This window comes from Dendronephthya gigantea, unplaced genomic scaffold (assembly GCF_004324835.1).
Source record: "Dendronephthya gigantea isolate DGI-Jeju-01 unplaced genomic scaffold, DenGig_1.0 000047F, whole genome shotgun sequence".
Taxonomy (NCBI): Eukaryota; Metazoa; Cnidaria; class Anthozoa; order Malacalcyonacea; family Nephtheidae; genus Dendronephthya; species Dendronephthya gigantea.
In genome coordinates, this window is record NW_021163057.1 from 369,357 (window position 1) to 383,678 (window position 14,322).

Below are 14,322 nucleotides of genomic sequence, written 5' to 3' on the forward strand. Positions count from 1 at the left end.
AGTTTGCTTTGGTAAATCCGGTAACAAATATCGCTGAAACGAAAACGCCAAACGCGCACCAGAATCCAAGTCATAAATTCGCAGAGCACGTTCAGATGCAACAATCAGCATCCTATTTTTAATGCAGAATAGTTGCGGACAGGTCGGTATTTTGTCGAAATTGTTGCCATTGTAAAATGACTTTTTATACAATTGCCAGTAATTAAGTCAATCAAACTACAACTACCTCTACCGTCGGAAACAACAGCCATTTTGGAGTCCTTACTGAAACAACATGTATAATTCGGCTCCTCGAATGAGTCAACGGAAAACCTGTCGTCCGAATAATCGTAAAATACCTCGCCAGAATCCTCGTCGAAGCACTCAAGGAAATACTCTTCTTCCACGAGGTCATACGCACACATCTCCTTGCAGGCATTTCTTTTCCAAATGAAATATTTTTTTCTGCCTCCAAATATGAAGGAAGCACCCGGTGAAACAGTGATGTTCATCATTGGCCTCATTTTTTCTAAGGAGATCATTTTTGGGAGCTCATCTCTGTTAACAACCACCACTTTTACAGGCTCCGTCTCACCGCACTCGAAACTCAGAAGACCTTCCGAAAAATCAAGGATTGCCGATAGAGATGCGAAATTATCTGCTAAGTGATACAGTGACATTTGTTGATGTTTGGAGAATATTACCTTTGAATTACATACGGGGTACCGTGATAAGCTGGGAACCCCATTAGAAAACTCAAATACGAATAGGAACTTTTCTGACCACCAACAAGCTAATAACGACTGCATATCATGATTTATTTGAAAGCGCTGTTTAACTTGGCTGGCATAAACATCCCATATTTCAATACATCCCCCTGCGACACAAGTAGCAAGACGGGAGCCATCAGGAGAAAACGAATTCCACAAAACTAGTGCTGGATGCAAGGAGCATGAAGTATGCTCTTGACTGGCGGGTAACTTCTTGTAGAGAATTAACCTGCCCGAACTCAAGCAGAACTGCAGATCATCAACCGTGGCTGCTATCTCACCACATTCGTTTACGGCTTCACACATACGACGCATGGGAAAAAAGGAAGTATCTAACACCTTGAAAGAATGATTATGCAAAAGAAAAATACATCTCCTACCATTATGATTTCCAACAAACCAATTATTTTGTGGCGACACCTGACAACATAGTTCGACTTTCAGTGCTTTTTCTTCGAATTCAAATTGGAAGCAATGTTTACACTTCCTATAATTTTGATATTGTCCTAATTCACCATCCATTTTTCTCTCGTCAGCCCTTTGCAATGTAATGGCGTTCCAAACGCAGAAAGAATCTTCGTCGTCGTAGAATAGATCAAAAATATGGCGTCTACCATCTTCATCGTAGTCGAAATCTCCAATCCTTGAATCATCATCGTCAGAATCAGAGTCTACCCGAGCCAAACATTCTACGCTACACTTTCTGTCTCCGATAATATATAATCCAGTGCTGCTAAACGAGCACCAATTAACATGTACTTCAGCATTGAGTATAGACAACAAGCACTTCCTGGAAACATCCCATAACATGACGGTATATGAATTATCGCAAGTAACTAGTCTACTGCCGTTCGGAGAAAATGCAGCCGATACAAAGGTCTGATCACTATCATCAAGGAAGGGTAATTCTTTTCTGTCAACAGTACTGAGTGCCGTCTCTAATTTCCCAAATAAAAGCAACGACTCATCTGGTGCAAACACGCAACAGGCAATACGTTTGTATTCTGTTGAATATGACCAAAGCGCAACCAAGTCCGGCACCGATAGCACACTTATTTTTCCATTCTTAAATGCAACGGCAGCCAATTTCTTTTCATGAGATATGCAAACAGCTACTACCTGTTCTGGTTCCGAGTTCTTCCAGACTGCAAGCGGCATAATTCCCACATCATATATAATATTATTAAACACAACAAACTCTTGTAACTTGGACGAGAGTAGCTTTGCAATTTTCTTCTCTTCATTATTGAAACATCCTTTAGGCGAATGTGTAAAAATACTCTGTAAATAATAAACAGGAAGATCTTTTACTTCAAACCCGATTCTTTCATCCGGAACGTTTCTGGACAGAAAGTTTATTTCAACGATATGCCATGAAATTCGTGCTCGTAATTCGTCGCTTAAGATCATACCGCCTTGAAGAACTTCTTGCCATAAATTTAACATTTTTTCCTTATTCCTTCTAGGTTCAACAGTTAATAGAATGTATATGATTATCCCATCCACTAACCAAAAGAATCTTTCTTTCATTTTACCCGCTATTAGATGTTGGAAGCCATGATCCAGGGCATACTTCAAGTCAACATGCAAGCTTTCGCAGTTAAAGTCGTGTTCGGTGCAAACATTTCTCTTTATTTCATCAAAAACGAGTTCACATAATAACCAAAGAGATATATTTGCACTTTGGATATCAACAGCATATTCGTGATCTTCGTAGCCTTTTGCTAGAAGCCAGTCAATAACTGACTTGTGAAACACAGTAACCAGATCATTAGAAACGTAGAATAAACACGATATGGTTTCATTCACTTTGTTAATGATGTTTTTCGTCTCACGGCAATCTGGAGCCAAACCAATAGCACGAGTGATGAAAGTAAGAGGAAGAGGTCCTTCGGAAACAGCCAACATTTCCAAAATTCTCAAAACATCGAAATCCTCCTGTTTTATGCGTTTAAGCTCGATTTCAAGGCGTTTAAAGTATGTGTGATAAATAGAATCTATGCCTTTTGGAAGAATTTGGAAAATCTGCAGAAACGTCATTGTATCGAGATCATCGCGTTTATTCAATTCGGATTGGACGTAAAACGCGTACAAAAATGAACCCTCGCACTTATTGCGAAGCATATTATAAACGTTCCCGCACATGAGGTCACTCTGATGAACTGGAATATCTGACCAATTAATTTTCTTGTCCGCTAGAACAGGAAGGCACGTCTTGAGATACAATTCAATATCGGAGTAATTGTCCGTGTTATGGCGTTTAATATCAATCACTTGAACCCTGCTTAGTTTAGCAAGAGTAATTTCCGGTCTGCTTGTAACCAGGATTTTAATATAGTCTGGAAGATCTTCAAAACAATCCCCAATCAAATCAACAATTTCATTCTTACTATCTGCCGCGCTTTCATCCAAGCCATCGATAACGATTAAACACGACTCTTCTAATTCCAATTCATCAAGCGGGTTCTGTAGATATACTTTGAACGCATCCTTAAGATTAAGGACTTGATGAGGCCGCTTCAGCTGATCAAGAAGCTTTTCTTTAAAACCCCCGACGTTTTCGCACATTTGACTTGCGAGAGATTGGAGCATTACCATCGGATCTTTAAGGTTTGAATTGCTGAAGTCGCAAAAGTGAGATGCAGCTAATCTTCCCTTTTCCTTGTAAACTTCACAAACCTTTGCAGCAAACACGCTTTTACCAAACCCCGGTCCTTCTGTTAGTAACAACATTCTTGATTCACTCTCAGTCTGAACGAACCTATCAACTTGCTGTAATAACCACTGCCTTGTACCAGGCAAAAAAAGCTTGACTTTGCTTCGAATTTTATTCTTGAAATTGTGCTTTGCGAGTTTTCGTAGGATGTCTTCGTCATTTTCTTTGCCTTTTTCATTCTGACGAAGCTCGTTTATTCCATCACGATTTTCTACAAGAATCTCTTTCATCGATTTAACTTCTTTATTCAATTCTTCAAGGGCTTTTATACATTCGTTTTCTTGCATTTCCAAATTTTCCAGCATTTTCACGTACACGTCATCTTCCGGCCCCAAGGAGGAAATTTTTACATCATCCACGTCTTGTTGAGGCATATTCAATTCCACCAGGGCCTGACTAATATATTTTTTGTCTGCCATAAAGATTGAAAGGTCGTATTGTCCACGAGGGTCGATGTCACGTGGGCGTAGACTTCGTTCCTAAATAATTTGATTCTCGTGATATTGGCTTGCAATGACCTATCTGTGTCCGGTGGCATAACGCCCCATCCTGTTGATGGTAAGCCACAGATATTCCTGAAAAGAACTGTAAGCAACGTTACATCAAATGTTTTGGAGTCTGGTGGGTTGCCGGACGGAGGAAACAGTAAATCCCACTGGGAATCATTAATAACTCGGGGCCTCAACCCTGAAAGAGATTTTCTGTTTACAGCAAGAACTGCGGATAAATTGGCAGGCGAATGTATGGTGTCGAATGTACTTCGCAACGCTTCGGTTCCTTTGTCGACCAGAAGCCGACTAAGCCTTGTAAAATTTGCCTTTTCTTGTAAAATTTGAAGATCTGCAGAGGCCATTTATAGCACTGTATGATTTTGGTTTTACCGGCTGCAACAAAATATATACTTTGACTAAGATTAGTCCTGCCATATGCATCTTGCTGCGCATGGGTTGATGGGGTTTTTACGTGCTGATTAATATTTAGTACAGTAATAAAAACTAAAATTATAATTTCCAAATGAAACTCCGTAAATTGCATCAAAGCATCGAATTTTGTCTATCACAGAAAGACAGAAACTGTTAAATTGAGGGAGCGAGCCATCTTAATTGATCTTAAAAATTGATCAAATCAAATTCCATAACGGCAAAAAATACTGTTAACATTAGCAATTGTACCGTAATGAAAGCCAATTAAACCTTTTGTTCAATATATAATAAAACACACCTGCTCGACCATTTGAATGTTCGTGGATGTAAAAGTCTCATGAGGTCTTGCCGTCTTTGCCAGATAGAAAGTCTGCAAAACAAAAAAATATGGCACTGCTTACATATGGTTTAAAAGTCTTTAAAAAGCGGCAAAATACAAATGACGCACTACACAGCGAACTGGAAATTCAATAAAACCGAAATCTAAATCGCAAGCCAACCAGTCGATGCACACTCAAACTCGGATGTGGTTTACGAAAGAAAGAAAAAAGATTATAGATATTATCTAAAAAGACTATAATGAAACAAATTATAATAGTACATAAAACAACCAGCATTTGTACGTAATAAAAAGTGCCGATTATAGAAGACTGGAGCGCCTGTTCCTATTATTACTATATAATGCATGTTTAGTCTCGACTCTCGTGAGGTAAAATGAAAAAACAAACAGTATTAACGGTATAAATTCCTTGCGCGCATGTGCGCCATCAATGCATGTTTATTGTCGTATTTGAATAATGCTCATACGTTAGTACGTTTATTATTATTCATACAAAAGATAAACAATCGCTCCAATATCTAACAACCGAGTATCTTGACGAGGCTTGAGACGCAACGGGTCAACGGGATGCCTTCACCAGTAACATAAACGACGGCATTTACGATGGAGTAACAAACCCCCCAAATCTAAAAAAGTAGACTTGCTACCCAAAATGAATGCAGCCTCAGTTTATGTTTCCAGCACGCAATGGAACGTGCCTTGGCCGGCCAAGATCCACGGTAACACTCGCGGAAAATCAAAAGGTGTTACAAAATCTTTAAAAAAAATATTATAAATATATATAAAGATCGCGGGTATCCTCTTACCCACTCAAACTTGTGACATATTTACACGCCTTATTGCCCGGCTATGCCTCTCCAAAACTTACAAACGACTATGTATTCACGCGTATCCGTGTATCCATTCAACTTATACCTACAATAACATTACTTTTCATATGTTATAGTTATGTTTAACCTGCCTTATTATCCCATATGCGTTGTCTTCCAAATAAAAAACGAATTCGTAGCCACTAAGGCCTATACAGGGTGTCCCAAAAAAAAGTCCCCGCTATTGAAATGAAGCTTTTGTTGGAATTTGAATGCATGATCAACGCAGTAGTGTGTAAATAGCATATTTATTAGGTTGAGGCATTCAAATAAAGCGTCTTGCTTTCAATTGGGTTTATCATAATATTAAGGCAATCAGATTCGAACAAAGGCTTGATTTCAATAGAGGGGACATTTTTTTGGGACACTCTGTATAGGTCTGTCATACGTCGCTCTTTTCATGCACCGAACCATTCATTTTGTGTTTCATTGTTCATGTTTCGATTCATGCAAATGAATTAAAGTCTTCAGTTGTTGCGGAACTCATTTGCATTAAGACATAAAAGGCTAAAACTTAATTATACCCGCGATTCGTGATATTAGTTTATTATCACGTACAATAATAATATTACGTTATATATTTATCCTGCCTTATTATCTTGAAATAACTCTTTCGTTGTGTATATCCACGTATCCATCATGATATTTAAAAGGTATCGCTTAAAAATTGCGGTAGCTCTATATTCTGCAATCGCTCTGACAAGCGCATGATTATTGTGTTGACATAGCTATCGTATGGTATTTGGGTATTTTTTGAAATCTTTCTTTAGTCGAAAAAGATCAAACAAAAACTAAATATATGCAGGCGATGGATTGAAAGATACCGAACAGTGTATCATGGTAAAACAATATCGGCGAACTTGATGGATTGCAGTTAGCAATTTAGGTAAGTCTGCTTCCTGGTTCAGTCGTTTCGATTCAGCTCATTGCAGCGAGAAAGCAAATATCATGTGCTTCTTTTGCAGCTATCAAACCCTTGCTGCCATAAAACAAAACCGAATATACATTGCAAATTTTCTTATAGTAAACGGCCCAATTGCACAGATAGGTGTCATAGGCTTACATCCAACCCACCTTGAATGAACACCAATGACAATGTTATTTTGGTTAAAGATATTTCTTTAACATACCAAGGTACGACAATATCAGTGATACAAATTATTTGGTTTGTGGTGGATTTCAGATGGTTCGCTGTATGATGCTAATCGTTTCGATAGATTTACAGATTGACTTTCATTTTGTCTTCGAAGGCTTTGTTATCGAGTATCAGCAGTGATTATCAACCAAGTGAGACTACGGTGCATCCTCATTCCGAGGTTTTTCGAAGTACGCGAGACCAATGGGTATTATGGGTATGTGTATGGGTATCATTGAAATGGTGGATATCAAGTGTCCTTTTGTCACGTGATCAAGCAGCCTGATCAAGCAGCCTCGTACCCAGTTTTCTCTTTTCCCTACTTCTGAAGACAGTGCGAATTGAAGTATAATGTGTACGAAGCTGAAGATCGAGATTTTTCGATTGAACGAAAACTTAAATGAGCGACCATAAATCAGAAAGATGAAACCCAACAGTTTCCTCACGTTCTTGCCCAAATTATTGACTGAAAGGATAGACGAACCAACACACGATCATGCAGGCTTACTCCGGTGGCCCTTCAAATAACACTAGTGAAAGATTGTGAATATTTTTCTCAATTAGATATCCAAATATATTCTTATAATCTATTATGTCAAACGATAATAAGCCATTGCAACCAAATATTGCTTTTTAACGACGATGACAGTGACCAGCAATTCCGGAACAGTGTCTAAAGTTGACGCATCATACTTCATAGTGCCAGTCGGAGGCTATTTGGTAACTACAATTACATACGGACCACGAACACCTTCTCCACTGACGGTATTCGATCGTAAGTTCTAGATTTATGAAGGGCCGATCAAGCCAATTCAGTGAGGCAATCCGGCGAATGTGTGATTGTTGCTATTTTCAGGTTGTAAAATTTTGGTCAATAGTATTATGATATATCAGAGTATTTAATTTATCTATATTTTATCATCTATATTGCATGTTAGGTTATAGTTCATAACAAGCAGCAGTGGGTTGAATGATAAAATCACTCTCATGCCACCCAAGATGGCGGACCACTTTTTATACGTCATATTGAAAGATTCCATACATTAAAACCCCTACGCTTTTGTGAAATCGCAGAGGAAACTAGGCTTTTAACGGTGCCGAGCTTTTAATGCTGGCTGTTGCATTTACGGATGCTTTAACTGATATAACCGTTTTTGACTTTTTGAAATTGAACACTACTATATCGGATAGTTTTAGTGGCGTCACTGTTTTCAAGGGATGGGCACCGACCACCGACACTTGACCTGCTCGTCCAAATCCGGCCCACTTCATTAATGCCGCGTGCTGAAGAGTGGAACACTGTCATTCTACAACGGATTTTTAAATTAAAATTAATACATAATTACGACATAAGTGTTTTAGATGGCGGCAGTGATTCCATTGCATGGTTTCTTTTTAATAATTTTGTTTCATAAAAAAATTCAAATCATCCGGCGACTCAGGGTATAATTATAAAGAATTATACTCTGAAACAGCTACGAATACATGCAGATGAACAGAATGATATAATCTTGACAAAAAATGTCGTATCAGGCATTTGACAACGGTAAAATGCCTTTAGGGTTGACACTTAAACTAAACCAAAGAGTATATAAGGAAAAGATACAGAGCTGGACGTCATTATGGTAATTCTTTGTACCCGCTTTTTTTGGTGCACGTGAGCGAAAAATCACCAAATGCGGCATGCATGCACGGCAAGTGTCTGAAATGTTCAAAATGGCTTTGATTTTTTGGTAAACGTCTACTTAAACATTTTCGATAATTGAAGTTTTACAATATCGTCAGTTATATAGCATGCAGAATTGTTTATACTTTCAATCTCAGGTACTTTCCCAGCATGAACAGTATAAAAACGTGTGTACATGCACTAGTTCCAGCTCTGTATTTCTTACTTACCCTGTGTTATATAACCTCTTCGGAGGGCTGTTGCGCGATTTCAAAGATGAACCGTTAAAACAACGGTCATTGAATGCATCAATTAACGGCAGGTGTAGACAGCGGAAATATTTCAAGAGTAAATCGTTAAACCTGACCGGTTCCGCATGTTTAACTATAGGTATAACACAGAACGCTTGTTATTAACAGAGCCGGTCTGGGATCTAGGCAATATATATATAACTGAATGAATTTCTGCCATTTTTACAAAATGGATGAACGGTTAAAAGATAGCGCATGTTAAGACTGAAAATTCGTCATTCTAAATTCTACTCCTATAATCCGTGTCAAAACACAATGGTGATGACTCACAGTCGTGCCGCTTCAGTTGTATTGGAGGACGCACAATTGTCAAACATACTATGCACTATACCACTTATACCTTTCCTTACACATGGCAAACCACTCATAATAATTGACGTCTCAAACTTGTTGGCGTTGCTGCTTACTAGTGCGGGTTTGATTACAAACGTCAGCGCGTAACTTGATGTTCAACCGAAAAAATGCATTAGCAGATCATATATAAATAGAACGGGTGTTTGGTTGCAAAAACAGTACAAACTATATAGAAGTAAAAAAAGTTCATTTGTGCCGTGGAATAGAGAAGACGTATACTATTATATTTCACATCTCTGGTTAGTCGACTGTTAACAGGTAAGTTGCTTTTAAAGAGTCTTTAATTCGACGACTTCAGTGTCAATTAATAATTGAATTTTGAAGCCTTTAAGCCTTTTAGTACAGGCTGAAATTTCGAGTTCAAACGGAGATGGGGTAAACTTTAATTTATATATATGCAGTCGAAGCTGCGCAATTATATCATATTATAGGTCACCAAAATTGTGAGATAACTTTCAAATGATTTCACGTGAAAAGCCAAATTTCCAAACCGTTATTACTATTAAACCTACAGTCAAAGACTTCTTAAAAAAGAATCAAGATCTTAAAAGATTCTTTACTTTGCACAACAAATAAAGCCATATTTGCGTGCTGTCATTTTATCACTATACGTCTGTTATATTATAAGCATGCAGCCGCCTAAAATGTCGATTATCTCAGCATCGTACTTAGCGGTAATTTGGATTTGTTGTCTGCAACTTAACCTCGTCACAATTGTATTTCAGGTGTGCTAAATGGCTTTCAAATTCTTGCTGGTTTTGTGTTTTCTGATAGCAGAGATGGGATTGATTGAGACCAAATCTCCTCCAGCCCCTATTGTCGGTAAGTCAAGTCCCTGTTGTATAATATCTGATACTGTTTTTGATAACTATAACAAATAGATCGACTTATTATTATATGAATGGTAGTTGGAACATGAATGTATGCTATAGGAAAGTTTGAAACACGTATGCATGCATGCAGCGCATTTCAAGCCAATTATACCAATCTCCTGAAAACATCATTAATGTATGATTTCGTCTCTCAGTTGAAAGCAGTAAGTTAGTATATAAGCATTGTTCAAAAGGAGCAAAAATTCAGTCGTTACACTAGTACTGAAGAAAAACTCAGATTTTCATATAGACATCGCGTCCTTGACATCGCGTCCTCAGATTTTCATATAGACACCGCATAGCCTTGCTTATGTATGTTTCTATTTCGCTAGATTCTGCTACTGCCAGGTCAAAGGTTGTGAAATATTTAAGAGATAACCAATACACACTGAAAATAAACATCAGCGACGATTTGTCTGAATACTCTGGTGGACTAAAGGAATATCGTACCGCATATATATCCCGAATGTTTGTGCATCATTCACTCACCGACGACGGACCAATCTACTTCAGTATCGCCTTTAGTGAAAAGGTCCTGCCATCATCGTCTGTTCAGGACTTCAGGGACTCCTTGAAGTATGTCGCACTGGATGAGCTTCCCATGCCCGGCTTTCAATATCCACGCGGCTGGAAAATTTATCCACTTACACCATTTTCAAGTTTCAAAGACGGAGTTACGATCGTCTCTTACCAAAATGGGAGGCTTCACTTCAAAGTGGATACCAGTTTTTTTGCAGTCGATGGCATTATGAAAGGTTTGAATCTACCAGCGGATGCTAGAGTCCCGAAGTACGCATATTTTGAAGTCCGAAAAGATATTCATGGCTTGATTGATGTGGACATGCCTCTTGTCTTTGCAGACTTTGCTCAAACAGTTGCGAAGTAGAAGAACGCAAAAGTGTTACGAAGTAGCACATTAAGAAATTCCGTTTCGTAAAACCGTTTAAGGATTAGGGGACGTATTTAGCTATAGAACACGTGCAATTAGACTAGATGACATATTCCATTGTTTCATTAAAATCGATCTATACTATTATAATAGCAATATGATGTATATTTCACTTATCCTATAACGAATTGCGCACAGGCCGGAAGCCAGCCAGTGTTTTTGTTCTGCAGCGAACGACTAATGAATGAATGGGAAAACGCCTAAGAGCATTTTCATTTTATATACGGATGCCGTGCAGCGAAAATAGTTGGAAAAAATTTTATCTCGCGTTGCATTTCTTTCGCAAATGTTGAAAGTTACACGGGCGTGCCTGCATGCAAAATAAGAGAATTGTAGAGACGAAGGTCAATGGTTTCCGAGAGGTTCAGAATTAAATGTTTTCCTTAAATAACGCCTCTGAAATGGACTACAATTTTGAATACCCGAATATGGATCAGTAGCATCTAGCAAGCATTTTAACGGCATGGTCGGACCTGCAAGTGTGGGACGTAAACTTGACTTACTTTGCATGTCCGCGACCTCTTAATTGGTTTCGGTTGAGCAGCAAGCTCGAATTATGCAAGCATGCATGCATGGCTTTAGTCAAAGTGACTGCTAAAACACCGAAATTTCACAACGGTTTGAATACATGCTGACACGCGGTATGCATGTTCACATGGCGGCACTATTTTAAGGGATGGATATTAACTATATTTTTAAAGCGGCCAGTCTAACACGCTCATCCTTGGTGCCAATTAACGTGCATTAGTTGACTTCAAAACTGTGCAGATGAATCAAACACCACGATTTTTCAAATTGAGTCGATGATTTGTCACAACAGTGCAACAGTTATCGTGTCGAGGGTGAGCAGATTTCTCCTGGTAACGTTCTGTTCAAAAAATAATTTAGGGACTCAGTGTCTATGGGCCTTAACAAAGTCTGTGTCCGTTGAATGTTTAGACGAGGCATGTTTCCGATAGCCGGGATCGGGATATACCTATATATGTACAAGCTTTGATATTGGTTGAATGAAGATAACAATAAAACAGAATGAACTATAGAAATTGATTTCTAAAAGAACGAATCATAAACACTGCTCATTATTGACACAAAAAGCCAATCACAAAACTCGTTCATATTAGGTAGATACTTACTGGATAGCCGGCCATGAAAAGCGCCCAGTTAAGCTTTAATTTAATTAATTATCCGCAAAAATTGTGTTCAACCTGTAACCACTTCTAATTACGAAAGCTATGAAAAAATGTAAATGTGAAAAATTTGATATCCTCACTGTACAATATTCATGACCACTTAACGTTTTGACTGTTTAATCCTCAGATTTGATAAGCTCTTGTTTTGGCACTTAAACAACCGACATAGAAAATGAACCGTCGGCATGAAATGAGCTTTCGCCCTAATTACTCGTGCACGGTCCGCTATTTTTAAGGAAAGTTATTGCCTGATTATTGGCCAAGGATTCTAACTTTTTATTTCCTATGCTGTAACATCAGAAACTTGCAGGAAGTTCGCAGTCCCATTACCACCGGACTTGAAAGAGTTGGCTTTTTACAATGACATACTGACAATAGCAAGGTTTATGCACGAGGGTTTGTCAACCCGTAATCACAATGTTTGTAGGGAATTAACAAGACCAATATAAACAGATAAAAAATAGTAGTGCTTGCCGACAATCTTACGAATATACCTATACCTCCTCCAGTATAGGCGATAGGGAGCATTTCGACGAATATACAGTAAATGGAAGAATTTTAGCCTTGATAAGAACTGAGCTGGATTATTTCAAATGGCAGCTGTGGCTAATTTGCATAACAGTCTATATAACCCAAACATTTTGAAAGCCTCGCTCATCAACAATCACTATACGAAAGAGTATACAAGGCACATTTTGCTGTATCTTCAAAGTACCTCAACATTTCGTCAATTGCCTACCGAACATCTGTTTCGCCTAAAATTGCAGTGTAAGTTGTAAATTGCAGCAAAATTGTCGCGGGCTTGGCGCAGTTTTTGAGGGTCGGTACACTCATCGCTTTGTATGAAGCCTTTGAATCACTGAACGTTGTCACCACTGTATTTTAGGTGCAGCTAAATGGACGTAAAATTTTTGCTGAGGATTTTGTGTTTTTTGGTGGCAGGAGTAGGGCTAATCGGAGCCAGTTTACCGGGACCAGTCGGTAAGTCAAGTCTTAATATAAAATGGTTTTGAATGCAATTGTTATGAACACAAGCAGCCGTGTTTCGTGTGCGATAAAACACGATCCACAAGTGTTTGACTTTGTTTCAAAGAAAGTGGAACTGCATGAGTTCGAAGTATGATGTAATTGCCTGGTAAAGACCCCTTCACATAGAAAAAATTGCAAGATTTAGACGGTCCAGTCCTTTTCGCAAGTCAGGCCAATCAGGTGTTCGTCGCGACATTTTTGAAGAAATAAACGAGTCACCTATTGGTCCCCGACTACACATATATATATAAATACTACGTATATTGTTCTACGCTATCGGGTAAAGATTGTGCCTATCACCCTATAGATTCTGCTACTGCTAAGTTGAAGGTTGAGAAATATTTGGAAGACAAGCAACACACACTGGCTATCAATATAAACGACGATCATACGTCTGGTTCCTCCGGTATTAGTCTGAAAGAAATGGGCCTTGAAACGAATTCTCGATTCTTTTGGTACCATAATTCAGTTACTAAAGACGGACCAGTTTCGATAAGTATATCCTTTGGTATGAACGTCCTGCCATCATCGACGGTTCAGGATTTCAGAAACAACTTAAATTTTGTCTCTTTGGATAGAGTACCAATGCCTGGTTTTAAGTATCCACGCGGTTGGACTGTCTATCCACGGACACGAGCTGTACGTTTCAAAGACGGAGTAACGATTGTATCATATCAAGGTGGCAAACTTCACTTTAAAGTCGATACAACGTTTTTTGCAGTTTATGGCATGATGGTACGTAAAGTGAATCTTCCGGTTGATACTCATGCTCCTAAACAAGCATATTTCAAAGTCCGGAAAGATATCCATGGCTTGATCGACGTGAACCTGCCTCTTGTGTTTAACTAATCACTTAATTATTTACTAAAACATGTAGAGATGCTGACGGTTACAAAATATACTTGTAGTGTAGAATTGCATGGGGATGTGGTTTCAATAGTTTTAAAACACTTGCACGATCAGACAATTCATTGTAGGATTGCATAACTGAATAAAGAAACGATTTGAATGATGTTCATCAAGTTCCTTTTTCTTATTTTCCTATATTTTCGACATTCGTAATCTGATCGGATTTGTTACCTTAATTGGTATTTTACCTTGGATAAATCCTAGAATTTTCAAAAAGTGTGTGTGGGGGGTGTGTGGGTGTGTGTGTGTGTGGGTGTTGGGGCGCGGAGGAGGAGGTTGGTGCACTAGGTTTTGGCCTTCATTCTGAGCT

General features: G+C 38.5%; 1 long non-coding RNA gene across 1 annotated transcript; it reads left to right on the forward strand.

Moving 5' to 3' along the window:
- Positions 1–9,227: 9,227 nt before the first annotated feature.
- On the forward strand, positions 9,228–10,959 carry LOC114527884. Its single transcript, XR_003687448.1, has 3 exons — positions 9,228–9,321; positions 9,789–9,885; positions 10,268–10,959. It is a non-coding gene; the product is annotated as an uncharacterized LOC114527884 (long non-coding RNA).
- Positions 10,960–14,322: the final 3,363 nt, after the last annotated feature.